Source organism: Rattus norvegicus, chromosome 5 (genome assembly GCF_036323735.1).
Source record: "Rattus norvegicus strain BN/NHsdMcwi chromosome 5, GRCr8, whole genome shotgun sequence".
Lineage (NCBI taxonomy): Eukaryota > Metazoa > Chordata > Mammalia > Rodentia > Muridae > Rattus > Rattus norvegicus.
This window is the reverse complement of record NC_086023.1, coordinates 98,180,778-98,201,701: the sequence shown is the minus strand read 5'-3', so window position 1 is coordinate 98,201,701 and position 20,924 is coordinate 98,180,778. Positions and strand designations below refer to the sequence as shown.

At 38.4% G+C, this 20,924-nt stretch overlaps 1 long non-coding RNA gene across 6 annotated transcripts in view; it reads left to right on the top strand.

Moving 5' to 3' along the window:
- LOC102555669 (uncharacterized) overlaps positions 1–20,924 on the top strand; it is a 117,730-nt gene that overhangs the window by 41,835 nt on the left and 54,971 nt on the right. For 5 of the 6 annotated variants that reach the window (XR_010051850.1, XR_010051852.1, XR_005504813.2 and 2 more), the window contains one exon: positions 19,393–19,522. This is a non-coding gene — a long non-coding RNA (uncharacterized LOC102555669). Of the gene's footprint in view, positions 1–19,392; positions 19,523–20,024; positions 20,382–20,924 lie in introns of those variants that run through there. The other variant, XR_592564.4, reaches the window with a different exon arrangement.

Sequence of the window (20,924 nt, the reverse complement as noted above, 5' to 3'; positions counted from 1 at the left end):
TTATATATCTTGTTGTAATTAAAACCAAGCATGTGAAAAACCTATATGATAAAAATTTGAACACTTTGAAGAAAGAAAATAAAGATGATATCAGATGGCTTGATCTCCCATGTGTATGAATCTATAGAATTATAAAAATGATTATGCTTTCTAAACAGTGTACAGATTCAAAACAATCACAATCAAAATTACCAAAAAATCCATTACAGTGCTTTAAGTAACAATTCTCATATTCATATTAAAAAAACAAAAAAACTAATAACAATTTAGAATAACTAAAACAATAAAAGAACTTGTGGATGTATAACAAATCTCTGTTTCAAGCTGTATTATAGGGCTACATTAATGAAAATTTGCATGATATCAGCACAAAATCAGACAAACTGAACACTGAAATAGAATTGAAGACCTAGACATAAATTCATGCCCAAACGGACATTTCATTCTTGATAAAGGCAGAAATACAAACTTGAAAATTACAAAGTATCTTCAACAATGTTGCTGGTCTTGACAGACTGCCAAACTTAGCAGACCCCTATATGCTAGCATTATTGACTCCATGATAGAAGTTCCATTCAGGCTGTAAAATTTGGCAGGAACACAACACCCCATGCCAAATCTAAAACGAAGACATAATCAATCAAAGTTATGTTCTAAGAAAGTCTCAAAGTACTCTTTCCTTTTTAGATTTGACAGTTCTGCTTCTGGCTGATTCTTCTTTTTTTCCATCTTTATTAAATTGGGTATTTCTTATTTACATTTCAAATGTTATTCCCTTTCCCGTTCTTCTTAACTGAAGTATATCAACAATAGAATGTGATTTGGTGCTTCAAAATCTACCATGCCATCAATAAAACACTGAACTGAGAATGGGACCCCCGTTGAAGGAATCAGAGAAAGGACTGAAAGAGCTTGAAGGGGCTCGAGACCCCATATGAACAACAATGACAACCAACCAGAGCTTTCAGGGACTAAGCCACTACCCAAAGACTATACATGGACGGACCCTGGGCTCCAACCACATAGGTAGCAATGAATAGCCTAGTAAGAGCACCAGTGGAAGGGGAAGCCCTTGGTCCTGCTAAGACTGAACCCCCAGTGAACATGATTGTTGGGGAGAGGGCAGTAATGGGGGGAGGATGGGAAGGGGAATACCCATAGAGAAGGGGAGGGGGAAGGGTTAGGGTGATGTTGGCCTGGAAACTGGGAGAGGGAATAACAATCAAAATGTAAATAAGAAATACCCAAGTTAATAAAGATAAAAAAACAAAAAACAAACAAAAAACAAAAAACAAAAAAAAAAACCCTACCATGAGAAATGCTCAGGGCTACATTGAGAATGAAAATATTCAGTGTAGTTGCTGGCTGGCTCACAGAGACTTTCTATTAGCTTAAACCCATGTTTTAGCAGTCTACTCTGGTGAATAAGGCCACATTTCTGGAGGTCTCACTGAGATCCTAGAGACTAGATTTCAAGACATTGGGGGTCTTAAAGCTCCTTGGATCAAGAAAGAATGCAGAAGTAAGGAAGCTCCTAGGAGTTGTGCAACCCGAGATGCTCCAGGTCCCCAGAACTCCCTTTGACCAATCACTATTGATATAGGGGGGTCTGACACATCCAACCCAAAAGGAAACAAATCATAAAGTTGATAGATCTGTCACTTCTGGAGATGTTTGTTTAAAATGCCTTCTTTTGGCAATCAAATGAAGCTGCTGATCGAGTGTACTGGAGCTATGAGAAATGTCACAAGATGCTGTTGTCTCTTCAGGTGTATGGATTTGTGTTAATGATCCCCTGCTGGTCTTTACTGTATCTCTGTGTGGGTGTTTGTTTCTATGGGTCTTTCTATGTGAACAGTGGCCTTTTCTGGTATAAGATCCATCTTCATCCAATTTACAACTTGTGCTTCCTGCTGTTGGGATACATAAAATTTTTGGTTCAGTGTGATCACACCCACCTCAAAAAAGCCCTTCACCTGTCCTACTCCATGAGCTGGAAAACTTGCTTTTTGCTTGCTGTTTTGTTGTTTCACTTCTGCTCACAATCAAGGTTGGTCCTGTGTGGAGATGAAGAGATGATATTCTTCTGGCCATCTTTTGTACCCTCATAATGCTTCAAATAGTGGAACAGAAAAACAATCAGTCAAGTTGTTGGCTAAGGATGTTCTGTAGAGAACCTCAAAAAACTAAGAGTGTGCTTGGAAAGAGGGTCATTTTCTGAAAATTTATAGAGGGTACCTTTGCTGAGGAAAACATCCAAACTTGCTTACTGGATATACAGGTTAAGTTGTCACCCACATGGAAACTTCATTCTGTGTTTTAGTCTATCTGACAAGAGAAGGTACTTTACAGGGCAACAGAAGAAAAATCTGGTCACTAACCTATCTATAAACCACTCAACGTACAACCTGCTTATCATGCATGATGTGTGGGGTCAGTGGTGGTGCAGAACTTCTGAGAGTGGGCAAGTAATTAATGATTTAACTTGAGCTTCATGCCATAAGAAGAAGACCTACAGTGCCTGGATAGCCAGGAACCAGATACTATACTGCCCAGAGATCTAGGATAGAAATAAACACTATAGGAACAGAGAGAGAGAGAGAGAGAGAGAGAGAGAGAGAGAGAGAGAGAGAGAGAGAGAGAGAGAGAAAGAGAAGAGAAGAGAAGAGAAGAGAAGAGAAGAGAAGAGAAGAGGAGAGGAGAGGAGAGAGAGATCCAGAGAGGATTCCTAATGATATTCTGTTATGCTCCTAGGATTGTTACCTTGCAAGTTTTCAGAGAGGCTTCCTCTGGCAGCAGATGGTAAATGGTTCAGAGACCTTCAGCCAGACACTATGCAGAGGAAGAATCCAAATTTGTGGTCTTCATTGGGTCCCTCCCGTTGGATATAAGGAACCCAAAAGAAAAGGATGAAAAAAGACTCTAGAAGTCAAATGGAATGATGGAAACCAGGAGAGCTTTGTTCACTTAGTCAACTAAGCAGACCTCATATGGGCTCAGAGACTAAAGGTCCAAGCACAGGCATAGAATGGGTCTTCATCAGGTTCTTAACCAATATGTTATGTTTGGTGGCTTGGTGGCTTTATTGGAATACTAACAATGGGAGTGGGTATATCTCTGACTCTTTTGCCTGTCATAAAATCTTTATATATTGAGTTTCCTTGTCTAACCTTGATACTAGAGCTTTTGCCTTTTTATTTTATCTTGTTTTGTCATGCTTGACTGTTATCCCTTGGAGGCCGCTTTGTTTCTGAAGGGAAATGGACAGGGAGTGAATCTGTGGGAGAGGCAAGCTGGTAGAAACTGAGAGGAACTGTTGAACGCGAAATAGTAGTTCATATGTATGGGAGAAGTATCGTTTTCAATAATAATAATAATAATAAATCAATAATATAATTATTATTGATAATATATTAATAATATAATAATTAATAATAATAAGTGGAAGAAGAGGCGTTAAAGGAGGAGGAAGAGGAGGAGGAAGTGGATGAAGAGAAGGAAAGAAAGACATGAAAGAAAGAAAGAAAGAAAGAAAGAAAGAAGGAAAGAAAGAAAGAAAAAAGAGAGTGGGGAGAGAGTGGGGAGATTGGGAAAGAGGGAGGAAGAAAGGAAAGAAGGAAGGAGGAAAGAAAGAAAGAAAGAAAGAAAGAAAGAAAGAAAGAAAGAGAGAGAGAGAAAGAAATGAAGGGAGGGAGAGAGGGAGGAAGACAGGAAAGAAGGAAGGAAGGCAGGAAGGAAGGAAGGAAGAAAGAAAGAAAGAAAGAAAGAAAGAAAGAAAGAAAGAAAGAGAGAGACAAAGAAAGAAAGAAAGAAAGAAAGAAAGAAAGAAAGAAAGAAAGGAAGAAAGAAAAGGGGAGGGAGGTAGAGAGAGGAAGGAAGAATGAAAGAATGAGGGAAAGAAAGAAAGAGAAAGAATTAAAGAAATAATCAAGAGTAGACACATATATTAAATGGAGACAGAAGTCAGGTAAGATTGAGGACATCAAAAACTAGATTTTTGAAAGTTTTAAAACAGCAGAATCGCAGCTAAGGAAAGAGAAAAATACGTTTTAATTGCAAAATCCAACAATGAAAGAGGAATCAGTGCAGGTTTTAAATATCCTATCACTTTTTGATATTTTATGATTTTAATTATTAATTTTTTTGTTTTAAGAAAGACTGCTTATACCATTGTTATTATTATTTACTATTTTATTATCATATCCATATTACTATGATCCATGTATAGCAGTAATTTTCTAGTATTTATTAGCTACAACATTGAAAATATGCTACAAATATCATCTAGTGCTAAAAATTTGTTTTCTTATGACTGAGTAAAATTAAAAATTTCAACATTTTATTGATTAGAGCATGATTGAACTCCCAGTGGCCAGCTTCTTAAATATAACCGAGTTCTTCTCTACCCACCTGGCACAAGCCATCAACTGTAAAGAGCTGGCCTTCATCTTTCTTACATTTTTTTTTAGAACACTCATCATTGAATACATGTCTGGACTGTTTTGATAGATTATTAAAGGTTTTTTGTGGAGGGTGGCATAAGGTGTTATGAAAGACTTCAATGTCTCTCATTCTCACTTATGAGTCTGTATTCACAGTCACTAAAAAAGAAGCTTCCTTGTCCATAACAATCTGTAGTGACACAGATAGTAGAACCTCACATGATAACTAGTGGCAGGATTTAACAAGGATATCCACATGGCCTCAGGCTGCAACATATACCATGAACATTAACTTGGAGTCATGTGGCATCACTAACCGTGGGCATCAGCATTGCCCCTGGTAGCAGTACAGAATGAGGAGGTCTTTCAGATAGGCTTAATCCAGAAAATGAACTATTCTGCATCTTGAATATCTTTGTCTTTCCCATAGCCAGGATGATTCTGGAGCTGGGCACAGTGTTTCTGGTAGAGCCTACATGAGTTCCAGACTGATGGATACCACTCTCCTGGCTCTACTGAGCAACAATATGCTCCTTTGTCCACAAGAGCTGTACTTCCTTACATGCTGCTGATAGATCTCTAGTTCTGCTTCTCTAAACTATGCAAACCCAGCTCCACTCTTCCTTCTTTCCTCCCTCTCCATTGTACATCCATCCATTAAAGTGGGAATGCAAACTTCTGTGGTATATATATATATATATATATAGATAGATAGATAGATAGATAGATAGATAGATATAGATATATAGATATATAGTGTGTATATATATAGATAGATAGATAATGGATAGATAGATATAGGTATAGGTATAGGTATAGGTATAGGTATAGGTATAGGTATAGGTATAGGTATAGGTATAGGTATAGGTATAGGTATAGGTATAGGAATAGCTAGAGATAGAGATAGAGATAGAGATAGAGATAGAGATAGAGATAGAGATAGAGATAGAGATAGAGATAGAAATAGAGATAGGTAGAGGTAGAGGTAGAGGTAGAGATAGAGATAGAGATAGAGATAGAGATAGATATGCATGCAAATACTTATTGCAAGGAAGTCATTAGTCTGGCCCAGGGTTCATGGTTTCTGAAGCACTGTGAATACTGTAAAACTAATGCTGAGACTCACCTCAGATACTCTGTTATTGCCTAGAATCAGGGTGAACTTGCAGCTCAGCAGGGAATCTAGGAGGAAAGGATCCCAGGCCTCAACCATCTTGCTTGTAGGCTTTTGGGAGTGCTATAGTCTTATGAATTGCAGTAAGAGTGCCTTCAATTTTTGAGCCAGGTCTGATAACCTGAGCCACCCAATGGGCCAGGAATGGGCCCTACTAAACAAGAAAATGCTTCCTTGTCCAGAGCATCCCTGCTTCTATCCCCATTACTGGATTACTTGGGTTTAACTTCTGGAGACTCTATGCATTATGCAGCCTCATCTTCAGCCTCTTCATTTTCCTTGAAGTCTCTCTGCATATCTTTGGCTCCTGAGAGGAACTCTGTGGTCCTGCAAGTGCCTGTAGCCTCGACCATCTTTGTTTTTGTCTCTCATACATATCAAGACTGTGGGTTCCCTGTGTTTCTTTCCTTTCTGTCTTTCCAGCACCTTCTTCTCACTCAAATATACTCTCGCTCTCTTTCCTTGAAGAAACAAACAAACAAACAACAAAAAACCCCCAGACTTTCCAAGAATATCAATGAACCTTGCAACCTTGCCTTAGAAGTTACAATAAGAATAGGCACAAACCCTCATAGTAAGGTTGGATGAAGAAAAGGGTCACAAAAGCAGACAAAATTGTCAATAATGGCCTTAGATTTCACTGTTAGAAGTCCCACAAGAAGTTCTGGCTATACAATCATAACATATATGCAGAGTTCCTAGATTAAACCCATGCAGGATCTCTTATTGTTAGTTCTGTTGCTGTGAGCTTCTGAGAGCCTTGTTCAGTTGATTCTCTCAGCCATGTTCTTCTTGTGTAGTCAACTTCTATGGCTTCTACAGTCTTTCTATGTCCCATTCCTGAGCTTCATCTTATTTCATATAATGTTGAATGTTTATGGCCTACATAGCTTAAATTATTTACTTTTGTTTATTTTTGTTTCAACATGCTTCTGTTTCCTCTTTTACTTATTGGCTTCTGTGACTGTAAATAAATCATGACATAGAGTCAATAAAGGTGATTAGAGATTCCAAAAAATTATTCAGTGTTTATCAGAATATTCAGAATTATCAAATATATTTAAGAGATACTATATAAAATTCTTTGAAATAAGTGGATATATAATTTCACAACTTTGTATGTCGAAATAGTTTCTTAAATTGCTTTGCATGGCATAAAATTATTAAATATTTTATTATTGAAAACAAGAAATAAAACCGAATCTAGATTTAATAATGTAAAGTGGTATAAAGGAGATGCACACAGAACACTCTCACACTTTCTATAGTCTTTTTGTTCCTTTGTTTATGTACCAGGCATAAGATATTATCTGATTTTCTTTAAAGGAATTTTATTTCAAAGTTTGTATATTTTCTTTAGGAACATTCTAGATTAAAAAAACAATTCATTTGTATTTGTTTGCATAGCAGAAAGTCAAAATGGATCACTCTATTCAATTCTTTTATTACTGATGGATGATAAATTTTAAGAAATTTTATACGTGTATCTGTTGTAGCTTGTAACTTTCTATTATAAGCATATGTCTGAAGTGGTTCGCATCATCCTTGTATGTAAAATATTTATGAAAATCTAGGAAGTTGTTGTATATACACAAAAATAAAAAGCTTTTTTGTATAAAATACTTGAAAAAAGCGTTATTTATACTGTGATTAACGAAAATGTTTGAAAAAAGCAGCATTCATCCTGTGGTTAACAAGCAGAAATTGACAGGATACTGAAAAATGGAAATTTTCATGTTGCTTGTGTGGGCATCACCCCACCCTTTTCTATTTTTATTATTTTATTAATGACACAAAATAATGGTGCTATTATGGAATTCCATATATATGTGTGTGTACAGAATACTTTGATCATCTGTCTTGCTTATGGTTTATTGCTGGGAACAGACACCATGACCAAGGCATGTCTTTTTTTTTTTATTTTTTTTTATTTTTTTTTTATTAACTTGAGTATTTCTTATATACATTTCGAGTGTTATTCCCTTTCCCGGTTTCCGGGCAAACATCCCCCTCCCCCCTCCCCTTCCTTATGGGTGTTCCCCTCCCAACCCTCCCCCCATTGCCGCCCTCCCCCCATAGACTAGTTCACTGGGGGTTCAGTCTTAGTAGGACCCAGGGCTTCCCCTTCCACTGGTGCTCTTACTAGGATATTCATTGCTACCTATGGGGTCAGAGTCCAGGGTCAGTCCATGTATAGTCTTTAGGTAGTGGCTTAGTCCCTGGAAGCTCTGATTGCTTGGCATTGTTGTACTTTTGGGGTCTTGAGCCCCTTCAAGCTCTTCCAGTTCTTTCTCTGATTCCTTCAATAGGGGACCTATTCTCAGTTCAGTGGTTTGCTGCTGGCATTCGCCTCTGTATTTGCTGTATTCTGGCTGTGTCTCTCAGGAGAGATCTACATCCGGCTCCTGTAGGTCTGCACTTCTTTGCTTCATCCATCTTGTCTAATTGGGTGGCTGTATATTTATGGGCCACATGTGGGGCAGGCTCTGAATGGGTGTTCCTTCAGTCTCTGTTTTAATCTTTGCCTCTCCCTTCCCTCCTCATTTAAAGAAGGAGTGAAGCATTCACATTTTGATCATCCGTCTTGAGTTTCGTTTGTTCTAGGGATCTAGGGTAATTCAAGCATTTGGGCTAATAGCCACTTATCAATGAGTGCATACCATGTATGTCTTTCTGTGATTGGGTTAGCTCACTCAGGATGATATTTTCCAGTTCCAACCATTTGCCTACGAATTTCATAAACTCGTTGTTTTTGATAGCTGAGTAATATTCCATTGTGTAGATGTACCACATTTTCTGTATCCATTCCTCTGTTGAAGGGCATCTGGGTTCTTTCCATTTTCTGGCTATTATAAATAAGGCTGCGATGAACATAGTGGAGCACGTGTCTCTTTTATATGTTGAGGCATCTTTTGGGTATATGCCCAAGAGAGGTATAGCTGGATCCTCAGGCAGTTCAATGTACAATTTTCTGAGGAACCTCCAGATTGATTTCCAGAATGGTTTTACCAGTCTGCAATCCCACCAACAATGGAGGAGTGTTCCTCTTTCTCCACATCCTCGCCAGCATCTGCTGTCACCTGAGTTTTTGATCTTAGCCATTCTCACTGGTGTGAGGTGAAATCTCAGGGTTGTTTTGATTTGCATTTCCCTTATGACTAAAGATGTTGAACATTTCTTTAGGTGTTTCTCCGCCATTCGGCATTCCTCAGCTGTGAATTCTTTGTTTAGCTCTGAACCCCATTTTTTAATAGGGTTATTTGTTTCCCTGCGGTCTAACTTCTTGAGTTCTTTGTATATTTTGGATATAAGGCCTCTATCTGTTGTAGGATTGGTAAAGATCTTTTCCCAATCTGTTGGTTGCCGTTTTGTCCTAACCACAGTATCCTTTGCCTTAGAGAAGCTTTGCAGTTTTATGAGATCCCATTTGTCGATTCTTGATCTTAGAGCATAAGCCATTGGTGTTTTGTTCAGGAAATTTTTTCCTGTGCCCATGTGTTCCAGATGCTTCCCTAGTTTTTCTTCTATTAGTTTGAGTGTGTCTGGTTTGATGTGGAGGTCCTTGATCCACTTGGACTTAAGCTTTGTACAGGGTGATAAGCATGGATCGATCTGCATTCTTCTACATGTTGCCCTCCAGTTGAACCAGCACCATTTGCTGAAAATGCTATCTTTTTTCCATTGGATGGTTTTGGCTCCTTTGTCAAAAATCAAGTGACCATAGGTGTGTGGGTTCATTTCTGGGTCTTCAATTCTATTCCATTGGTCTATCTGTCTGTCTCTGTACCAATACCATGCAGTTTTTATCACTATTGCTCTGTAATACTGCTTGAGTTCAGGGATAGTGATTCCCCCTGAAGTCCTTTTATTGTTGAGGATAGCTTTAGCTATCCTGGGTTTTTTGTTATTCCAGATGAATTTGCAAATTGTTCTGTCTAACTCTTTGAAGAATTGGATTGGTATTTTGATGGGGATTGCATTGAATCTGTAGATTGCTTTTGGTAAAATGGCCATTTTTACTATATTAATCCTGCCAATCCATGAGCATGGGAGATCTTTCCATCTTCTGAGGTCTTCTTCAATTTCTTTCCTGAGTGTCTTGAAGTTCTTATTGTACAGATCTTTTACTTGCTTGGTTAAAGTCACACCGAGTTACTTTATATTATTTGGGTCTATTATGAAGGGTGTCGTTTCCCTAATTTCTTTCTCGGCTTGTTTCTCTTTTGTATAGAGGAAGGCAACTGATTTATTTGAGTTAATTTTATACCCAGCCACTTTGCTGAAGTTGTTTATCAGCTTTAGTAGTTCTCTGGTGGAACTTTTGGGATCACTTAAATATACTATCATGTCATCTGCAAATAGTGATATTTTGACCTCTTCTTTTCCGATCTGTATCCCCTTGATCTCCTTTTGTTGTCTGATTGCTCTGGCTAGAACTTCAAGAACTATATTGAATAAGTAGGGAGAGAGTGGGCAGCCTTGTCTAGTCCCTGATTTTAGTGGGATTGCTTCAAGTTTCTCTCCATTTAGTTTAATGTTAGCAACTGGTTTGCTGTATATGGCTTTTACTATGTTTAGGTATGTGCCTTGAATTCCTATTCTTTCCAGGACTTTTATCATGAAGGCGTGTTGAATTTTGTCATATGCTTTCTCAGCATCTAATGAAATGATCATGTGGTTCTGTTCTTTCAGTTTGTTTATATAATGGATCACTTTGATGGTTTTCCGTATATTAAACGATCCCTGCATGCCTGGGATGAAGCCTACTTGATCATGGTGGGTGATTGTTTTGATGTGCTCTTGAATTCGGTTTGCCAGAATTTTATTGAGTATTTTTGCGTCGATATTCATAAGGGAAATTGGTCTGAAGTTCTCTTTCTTTGTTGGGTCTTTGTGTGGTTTAGGTATAAGAGTAATTGTGGCTTTGTAGAAGGAATTCGGTAGGGCTCCATCTGTTTCAATTTTGTGGAATAGTTTGGATAATATTGGTATGAGGTCTTCTATGAAGGTTTGATAGAATTCTGCACTAAACCCGTCTGGACCTGGGCTCTTTTTGTTGGGAGACCTTTAATGACTGCTTCTATTTCCTTAGGAGTTATGGGGTTGTTTAACTGGTTTATCTGTTCCTGATTTAACTTCGATACCTGGTATCTGTCTAGGAAATTGTCCATTTCCTGAAGATTTTCAAATTTTGTTGAATATAGGTTTTTATAGTAAGATCTGATGATTTTTTGAATTTCCTCTGAATCTGTACTTATGTCTCCCTTTTCATTTCTGATTTTGTTAATTTGGACACACTCTCTGTGTCCTCTTGTTTGTCTGGCTAAGGGTTTATCTATCTTGTTGATTTTCTCAAAGAACCAACTTTTGGTTCTGTTGATTCTTTCTATGGTCCTTTTTGTTTCTACTTGGTTGATTTCAGCTCTGAGTTTGATTATTTCCTGCCTTCTACTCCTCCTGGGTGTATTTGCTTCTTTTTGTTCTAGAGCTTTTAGGTGTGCTGTCAAGCTGCTGACATATGCTCTTTCCTGTTTCTTTCTGCAGGCACTCAGCTCTATGAGTTTTCCTCTTAGCACAGCTTTCATTGTGTCCCATAAGTTTGAGTATGTTGTATCTTCATTTTCATTAAATTCTAAAAAGTTTTTAATTTCTTTCTTTATTTCTTCCTTGACCAGGTTATCATTGAGTAGAGCATTGTTCAATTCCACGTATATGTGGGCATTCTTCCCTTATTGTTATTGAAGACCAGTTTTAGGCCGTGGTGGTCCGATAGCACGCATGGGATTATTTCTATCTTTCTGTACCTGTTGAGGCCCGTTTTTTGACCAATTATATGGTCAATTTTGGAGAAAGTACCATGAGGAGCTGAGAAGAAGGTATATCCTTTTGCTTTAGGATAGAATGTTCTATAAATATCCGTTAAGTCCATTTGGCTCATGACTTCTCTTAGTCTGTCGACATCACTGTTTAATTTCTGTTTCCATGATCTGTCCATTGATGAGAGTGGGGTGTTGAAATCTCCCACTATTATTGTGTGAGGTGCAAAGTGTGTTTTGAGCTTTAGTAAGGTTTCTTTTACGTATGTAGGTGCCCTTGTATTTGGGGCATAGATATTTAGGATTGAGAGTTCATCTTGGTGGATTTTTCCTTTGATGAATATGAAGTGTCCTTCCTTATCTTTTTTGATGACTTTTAGTTGGAAATTGATTTTATTTGATATTAGAATGGCTACTCCAGCTTGCTTCTTCTGACCATTTGCTTGGAAAGTTGTTTTCCAGCCTTTCACTCTGAGGTAGTGTCTGTCTTTGTCTCTGAGGTGTGTTTCCTGTAGGCAGCAGAATGCAGGGTCCTCGTTGCGTATCCAGTTTGTTAATCTATGTCTTTTTATTGGGGAGTTGAGGCCATTGATATTGAGAGATATTAAGGAATAGTGATTATTGTTTCCCTTTATATTCATATTTGGATGTGAGGTTATGTTTGTGTGCTTTCATTCTCTTTGTTTTGTTGCCAAGACGATTAGTTTCTTGCTTCTTCTAGGGTATAGCTTGCCTCCTTATGTTGGGCTTTACCATTTATTATCCTTTGTAGTTGCGGATTTGTGGAAAGATATTGTGTAAATTTGGTTTTGTCATGGAATATCTTTGTTTCTCCATCAATGTTAATTGAGAGTTTTGCTGGATACAGTAACCTGGGCTGGCATTTGTGTTCTCTTAGGGTCTGTATGACATCAGTCCAGGATCTTCTGGCCTTCATAGTTTCTGGCGAGAAGTCTGGTGTGATTCTGATAGGTCTCCCTTTATATGTTACTTGACCTTTTTCCCTTACTGCTTTTAATATTCTTTCTTTATTTTGTGCGTTTGGTGTTTTGACAATTATGTGACGGGAGGTGTTTCTTTTCTGGTCCAATCTATTTGGAGTTCTGTAGGCTTCTTGTATGTCTATGGGTATCTCTTTTTTTAGGTTAGGGAAGTTTTCTTCTATGATTTTGTTGAAGATATTTACTGGTCCTTTGAGCTGGGAGTCTTCACTCTCTTCTATACCTATTATCCTTAGGTTTGATCTTCTCATTGAGTCCTGGATTTCCTGTATGTTTTGGACCAGTAGCTTTTTCTGCTTTACATTATCTTTGACAGTTGAGTCAATGATTTCTATGTAATCTTCTGCTCCTGAGATTCTCTCTTCCATCTCTTGTATTCTGTTGGTGAAGCTTGTATCTACAGCTCCTTGTCTCTTCTTTTGGTTTTCTATATCCAGGGTTGTTTCCATGTGTTCTTTCTTGATTGCTTCTATTTCCATTTTTAATTCCTTCAACTGTTTGATTGTGTTTTCCTGGAATTCTTTCAGGGATTTTTGTGTCTCCTCTCTATGGGCTTCTACTTGTTTATTTATGTTTTTCTGGAATTCTTTCAGGGATTTTTGTGATTCCTCTCTGTAGGCTTCTACTTGTTCTCTAAGGGAGTTCTTCATGTCTTTCTTGAAGTCCTCCAGCATCATGATCAAATATGATTTTGAAACTAGATCTTGCTTTTCTGGTGTGTTTGGATATTCCGTGTTTGCTTTGGTGGGAGAATTGGGCTCCGATGATGCCATGCAGTCTTGGTTTCTGTTGCTTGTGTTCCTGCGCTTGCCTCTCGCCATCAGATTATCTCTAGTGTTAGTTTGTTCTGCTATTTCTGACAGTGGCTAGACTGTCCTATAAGCCTGTGTGTCAGGAGTGCTGTAGAACTGTTTTCCTCTCTTTCAGTCAGTTTTGGGGACAGAGTGTTCTGCTTTCGGGCGTGTAGTTTTTCCTCTCTACAGGTCTTCAGCTGTTCTTGTGGGCCTGTGTCTTGAGTTCACCAGGCAGCTTTCTTGCAGCAGAAAATTTGGTCTTACCTGTGGTCCTGAGGCTCAAGTTCGCTCATGGGGTGCTGCCCACGGGCTCTCTGCAGTGGCAGCATCCAGGAAGACCTGTGCCGCCCCTTCCGGGAGCTTCAGTGCACCAGGGTTCCAGATGGTCTTTGGCTTTTTCCTCTGGCGTCCGACATGTGTGTGCAGGGAGCAGTCTCTTCTGGTTTTCCAGGCTTGTCTGCCTCTCTGAAGGTTTAGCTCTCCCTCCCACGGGATTTGGGTGCAGAGAACTGTTTATCAGGTCTGTTTCTTTCAGGGTCCGGCGGTGTCTCAGGCGCAGGGGTCCTGCAGCTCCTGGGCCCTCCCCCACGGGAGCCCAGAGGCCTTATACAGTTTCCTCTTGGGCCAGGGATGTGGGCAGGGGTGAGCAGTGTTGGTGGTCTCTTCTGCTCTGCAGCCTCAGGAGTGCCCACCTGACCAGGCGGTTGGGTCTCTCTCTCACCGGGTCTGGGAGCAGAGATCTGCTCAAGGCATGTCTTATAAAGAACAAGCTTAATTAGGGCTACCTTGCAGGTTTAGAGGTTCATTCCATTATCAAAAAGGCAGGAGCATGGCAGCAACCAGGCAGGCATAGTACAAGTAGAGCTGAAAGTTCAGATCTTTATCTGAAGGCTTCTAAGGGAAGATGACATCCAGGCAGCTAGGAAGAGGGTATTATAGCCCAAGTACACAGTGACACACCTATTCCAAAAAGGCCACACCTCCAAATAGAGACATTCCATGGGCCAAGCATAGACATAGCAGTATACCATCTTTAATCTTATTATCCATTCCTGCTCTCCTGCCCTGATGATTTCCTTCATGTTTGTGCAAAACCCACCTCTGTTTTCACACATTATCTCTATTGTTTTGCTTTATTGTTTCAAAATTTTACTGTTGTATGTATATACCCAAATTACTGCATGACTGTTTGACATAGACTAGGAGCTGCTGCGGAGGATATGCTGAGAAACAAAGGGATTCTCCTAGCATTTCAGAAAATAATTTCTGCATTAATTTCATGCCTGGCAATGAAAAGTATGAGAAAGAGCCACAGCTATTAAGTAAATTTCCTGTAAATTAGAAAATAATATGCAGAGGGTTTACAATAAGTCATTCAGAAAAGCTGCTGGCAGTTGTGAGTATATGTGATGCTCAACGCATCAGCAGTTATTTGGAAAATAGGTTCCTTATTTGGCATTCAGGCCTCCTGCTGTCAAGCACACCAGATATTACACATCCCCAGCCATGCGGACTGCAATTGAAAGAGGTTAAAACATGGAAATGACTTGCAAATCATCATTAAGAGTCAGCACTGTAGAAAAATTGAAATGATAAGCATGGCCAAATTAGTATTTTCTTTCCAATTATTTTGGTTTTAAAACAAAATATGCCTAATGTGGTCATGTAGGCAATTTATAAAAGATTAAGCAATAAATGAATTATAATTTCAGATGCTTTTGAGTAAAGGAGACTTAAATCACACTCATGCTGTTCTGAGAGCTATAATAAATTCCCATAGAGTGCTTAATTTACACAGCACAGGGTCACATTAATATCACACAGTGGGATGACACTCACGATCACTTCTGTATTAGTAATGTGATAGATGACCAATTAGGACACCAGTAAAGAGAAGAGAGCATGAAAATCAACACATACATAACCTATATTTTCAGGAAATTCATCCAATAATCTTGGGTATTTTAATCCCATAGCTCAAAATGTTTCTTATTTTAATTTATTTCATTAATGAATTAATCAATATTAACTATTGCTTTATGTAATGGGATTTTATAACAAAATCTTTTATTATGTACAGAAGTTTGATCAACCAATTGTTGTTTTAAAAATAGTTAATAATTCTGCATTACAATATGTGTTATTACATTTTTATATGCATTTTTACCAGTTTGCACTTGGATCCATATTTTTTTAAGGAAGACTAGAAGTTCAAACACTTTCATATGCTAAATACTGCATAAATTATAATGTCATCCTATAGCTTTTTCACATTTTAAAATGGAAGAATGGGAAGAAAAAAAGGAGGAAAGGAAGCAAGAAAGAAAGGGAAGAAGGGACAGAAAGGGCCAATGGCAACCAACAAACCTAGTTTCAGACTTTAGGCTACAAACATATCCTGTGTGTAAGTCAGGTTTTCTGATCTAGATCCAGAACCATGGCCCAGGAATCCACTTTCTGTGTAAGTCACATTTCATGGGTCAGTATTTTCCTTTTCCTTCTCTCATTAATTCACCTCCATCTCAAAATCAGCAAGCCTAATTCCTGAACTGTAGTCATGAATCCTCTTAATTTCTGAAGCATTTTTGCCTGGAAGTTACTTCTTCCCTTTGCCGTCCATCTCGGCTCCTTGAAAAGCCACAAGCCTGTTTCCAGTCTATGTCCATCAAATCCACTATTTCCTTGAGAAGCCCATGCTGGTTTAATTTCTTTCACCCTTTCTAATCACACTAAGCATTCTCTATCATGCCTCACCTATCTGTACCCAGAGACCTTACTCAGATACAGGGTTCTGAAACCTACTTTCTTCCAGTGCTACCTTTAATGGGTAAGTAGCTCATTTTCACTCTACTTCTTCCCTCTGTTGTAAGCCACAGACTCAAACACAGGCGAAACCCCAAAACCCACAGTTTGAGAGCTATCTTTACTTACTCAAATTAAACACCTTCGACTTGTCTCATTCAGGTCATACATTCTTTGGACTGCCTTAATCAAAGGAAAGCCAAATTATCACATTAGATACAAAATGAAAGAAAAGACAGCCTCATGCCCAGGTAAAACTGCAAAACAAATGACATGAACAGTCAAAACACCCTGCCTAGAAATAAAACAAGAGAATTATTCTTTAATGGGAGCTACCAATACACACAAACACACACACACATATGTATATACACACACACACACACACATATATATATATATAATTTAAAAAAACCAATAAATTTTATCAAAGATTTTAAGGACCTTAGGAAAGAAACAAACATGTCATTGGATTGCAAGAAGAAAATCATAAATACTTAAGTGATATCCCATAAAATGTAAGAACATTGATGAATCAAGTTATGAAAATAACTTACGATTTGGAAACTTTATTTGCTAAAATGATAGAAACATGGAACAGAACAGTAACTGAAATGAAGATGGACATTAAAAACTCATATCTTGATCAAAACCTTGGGAAAAAGCCTTAATAGAAAAATGAGCCAAGAGAATATAGTATATCAGCATTCAAGATAAATTAAAGATGTTCTAAATCAAGTAAAGGATATGGGTTTTTTTAAGTATAGGTAATGAATATACAAGAAATGTGGGACAAGGTAAAAAGAGCAAAACTTTGAGCTATAAGCACAAATAATGGAGAAGAATCTCAGGTTAATAGTATAGACCAAATTATTAATATGATCATAGAAGAAAAAATCTTCTTCAAGCTAAACAAAGACACTTACTGTCGATGGCACAAAAAGGCAGCCCAGAGATTGGGAAAGAATCTTCTCCAATTCTACATCTTACAGAGGGCTAACATCCAAAATTTATACTGAAGCTCAAGAACTTAAACAACAACTACCCAAACAACCCAATTTAAAACTGGTGTACAGATCTAAACATTCTCAACAGAGGATTTCAAATTTCCCAGAAGACCATAAATAAATGTTCAAATACCTTAGTCATAGAAAAAATGTAAATCAAAACAACTTGGAGATTGCATACTGTGCTGTCCACAATGGCTAAGATCAAATACTAAAGTGACAGCTCATTCTGGCCAGGATGTGGAACATGGGGAATACTCCTTCACTGAGGGTGGGAGTGCAAACTTGTTCAACCACTCTGGATATCAATATGGTGATTTCTCAGAAAACAGAATAGTTTTACCTCAAGACTCAGATATAACACTCCTCAGCATCTACCCCAAAATTCTTTATCGTCCCACAAAGACACTTTATCAACTGTGTTCATAATATCTTTATTCATAATAGCCAGAACCTTGAAACAACCTAGAAATCCTCCAGTTGATGAATGGATAAAGAAATTGTGGAATATCTATACAATGGAATACTATTCAACTATTAAAAACAAAGACATAATGAATTTTATAGGCAAATGGATGGATCTGAGTGAGGTAACCCAGTCCCAAAAGGACATATATTTTACCCACTTATAAGTGGATATTAGCCGTAAAATATAGAATACCCATGTTATACTCCACAGACCCAAAGAAGCTAACAAGGAGCAAGGTACAAGGGAGAATGCTTAAATCTCCCTTAGAAGAGGAAATAAAATAGCCATGAGAAGCACATGGAGGGAGGAAGATGGGTGAGGGAGGTTATGGGAGAGGAACGGAGGTGCTCAGGTTCCAATGTGGGAAGAGACAGGTGAGATGACTGTATGGCCATTAGAATGAATGGAAATCTGCAACTGTTAGGGGTGGTTAGATAAGGGCATCTCCAAAATGAGACAGAGATCTGGGAGGAAGGGAAGCGCACAAGAATCAATGGGGGTTTCCTTACATGTGACCCTCAGCATTGGAGATATGGGTAGAGATGAATTGGCTTCCTCCTGTAGATAGGCAGAAACCCTAATGGAGCAATAGGGACATCAACCAACTCACAAAACTTATGATCCAATATTTATCCTGTCTGCAAAAGTTCAGGCATAGAGGATGAAACAGAGACTGAGGGAATGGGAAAGCAATAATTGACCCAACATGATATACATCCCATGGAAAAGCACCAATACTTTGTTATGCTTGCAGACAAGAGTCTAGCATTTCTATCCTCTGAAAAGCACCACCCAGCAACAAACTCGGATGTCATTCTCTAATCAGAATGACCAAGAACAAAAATTCAAGACATAGCACATACTGGTGAGGCTGTAGAGATAGGGTAATACTTCTCCACAGCTGATGGATTAGAAACTGAGACAACCACTATGGAAGTCAGTGGTTCCTCCAAAAACTAGAGGTTTCTATTTCAACTAGAAATAGTTCTAATTGAAGACCCAGGTATACTACTCTTTGGCATATACTCAAAAGATGCTCCACCGTTCTACAGGAACACGTGCTCCACTATGCTCATAGCAGCCTTATTTGTAATAGCTAGAAACTCGAAACAACCCAGATATACCTCAACAGAAGAATGGATACAGAAAATGTGTTTCATTTATACAATGAGATACTATTCAGCTATATAAAAAACAGGACATCATGAATTTTTCAGGCAAATGAATGGAACCAGAAAATATTTTCCTAGGTACATTAACCCTGACCCAAAAAGACATATACTGTATGTACTCACTGATCAGTGGATATTAGTCAGAAAGTACAGATACCCATGATATACACCATAGACATTAATAAGTTAAACAAGAAGGTAGGGTCAAGTGAGGATGCTTCAATCCAATTCAGAAAAAGAAGAATAAAATAATTATGGGAAGCAGAGAGGGAGGACATGGGTGGAACATAAAGGGGGGAGGGGAAAATGGTGCATGATTAGGTATGGGAGTATACAGAAGAGAAGCCAGAGGGCCAGGAGAATGAATGGAGATATGCAATTGCCAGGAGCAGAGGGTAGAGGAGACCTCTAGAAAAATCCCAGAGTCCTTGGTCCAGAAAGCTCCTAGTAATCAATGTGGGTGAAATGTCCAATTGTAGGGCAATGGAAGCTGAAGATGCCACCTCCAGTAGGTAGACAACCCCTAGCAAAGGTATGATGATACCAATTCACCTTCAAAACTTTCAACCAAAAAGTGTTTTTGTCTAAAAGAACTTCAGGAACAAAAACGGAGCAGAGACTGAAAGAACAGTAGACTAGTGACTAGCCCAACTTTGAAACTACCTTAAGCAGACACCAAACTCTGATACTTATTGATGCTACATTGTGTTTGCAGACAGGAACCTAGCATGACTGTCCTCTGAGAGGCTCTACAAGCAACTAACTGAGACAGACGCGGACACTTTCAGGCAACCAGTTAACTGAGATCTGGTACTCCTATTGAAGGTTTAGCGGAAGGATTGAAGGTACTGGAGAGGATGGCAATCCCATAGGAAAAGCAACAGTGTCAACTACCTGCCCCATGGCACATATGTTTGTAAAGACTATCCTGTCTGGCTCAGTGGGAGAGGATGTGCTTAATCCTATAGAGATGTGGTGCCCCAGGGAAGAAAGAAACAGGGGGAGTTGGTCGCACCCTCCCAGAGGAGAAGGGGAAGAGGGATAGGAAAAAGAACTCTGTAAGGGGCACAGAGACAGGGGGGACATTTGGGATGTAAATATAGAAAATAATTAATTAATAAAAATTGAAGTTAAAACCTCATATTTATGAACACATTGAAAAAGACTCTAGAGCATGGACAGGTACATTGTTCATGAATGAGTAGAATTAATACTGTGGAAGATTATATTTTTATTTGAATTAATTTATAGAGTAAATGGAGTTTAAGTCAAAATTTCAATATTCCTCATAGGGGTTGGGGATTTACCTCAGTGGTAGAGTGCTTGCCTAGCAAGCGCGAGGCTCTGGGTTAGGTCCCCAGCTCCGAAAAAAAAAAAGAAAAGAAAAAAGAAAATAGCAACAAAATTTCAATATTCCTCATAGAAGTGGAAAAACAAACACATCCCATGATTCATACAGAGCCCAAAAAGATAGAAGGTAGCCAAAAAATTCTAAGTAAATAGAACACTGTCAGGATTCCATTCCAAACTTAAATATGTCCTAAGTGGGATGTCTTCCTCAAGCTTCTCACCCTTAGGTCTCAGGAAGATATGTCAAAGAGAAGGCAGAATGACTTTAAGGGCCAGAGCACATAGAAGATACTAAGAAAATATTGTCTTCTGGAGACAACAAAACTGTCACGCTCAGAAAATCACAGAGACTGTGTGAGTATCCACAAACCCTGAACAGGTCCAAATGAGCTAGGGTTTCATCACTGAGAAGGAAATGGACATGCTCTCATCTGTAGTCAAGGACCAATCTGTAGTGGATAACCAGATGGAAAAGAAAAGTTGTTTTTCTCAGTAAAGTCATACTTGGTATATACTCACTTAAGAACAGGCACCATGAACAGAGTAGATGGATCACAAAAAAAAGAAAAGAAAAGAAAAGAAAAGAAAAGAAAAGAAGGAAAGAAAGGAAGGAAGGTATTTCCATAATTTTATTTGTTTGTTTCGCATTTCTCTGTTAAGGGATTTTTAAAAATCTTATACTTATGTATGTTTTCTGATTTTGTGTTTGCTTGCTTGCTTTATTGTGTGTGTGTATGTTGTAAGTTTTCTTTATTTGGGGGGACAGGGATGGATATGGATGGGTAGGGTCAAAGGGATTAGGTAAGGTCTTGAAGGAATCAAGGAAGAGAAAATTATGATCAGAGTATATATATGTGTGTGTGTGTGTGTGTGTGTGTGTGTGTGTGTGTGTGTGTG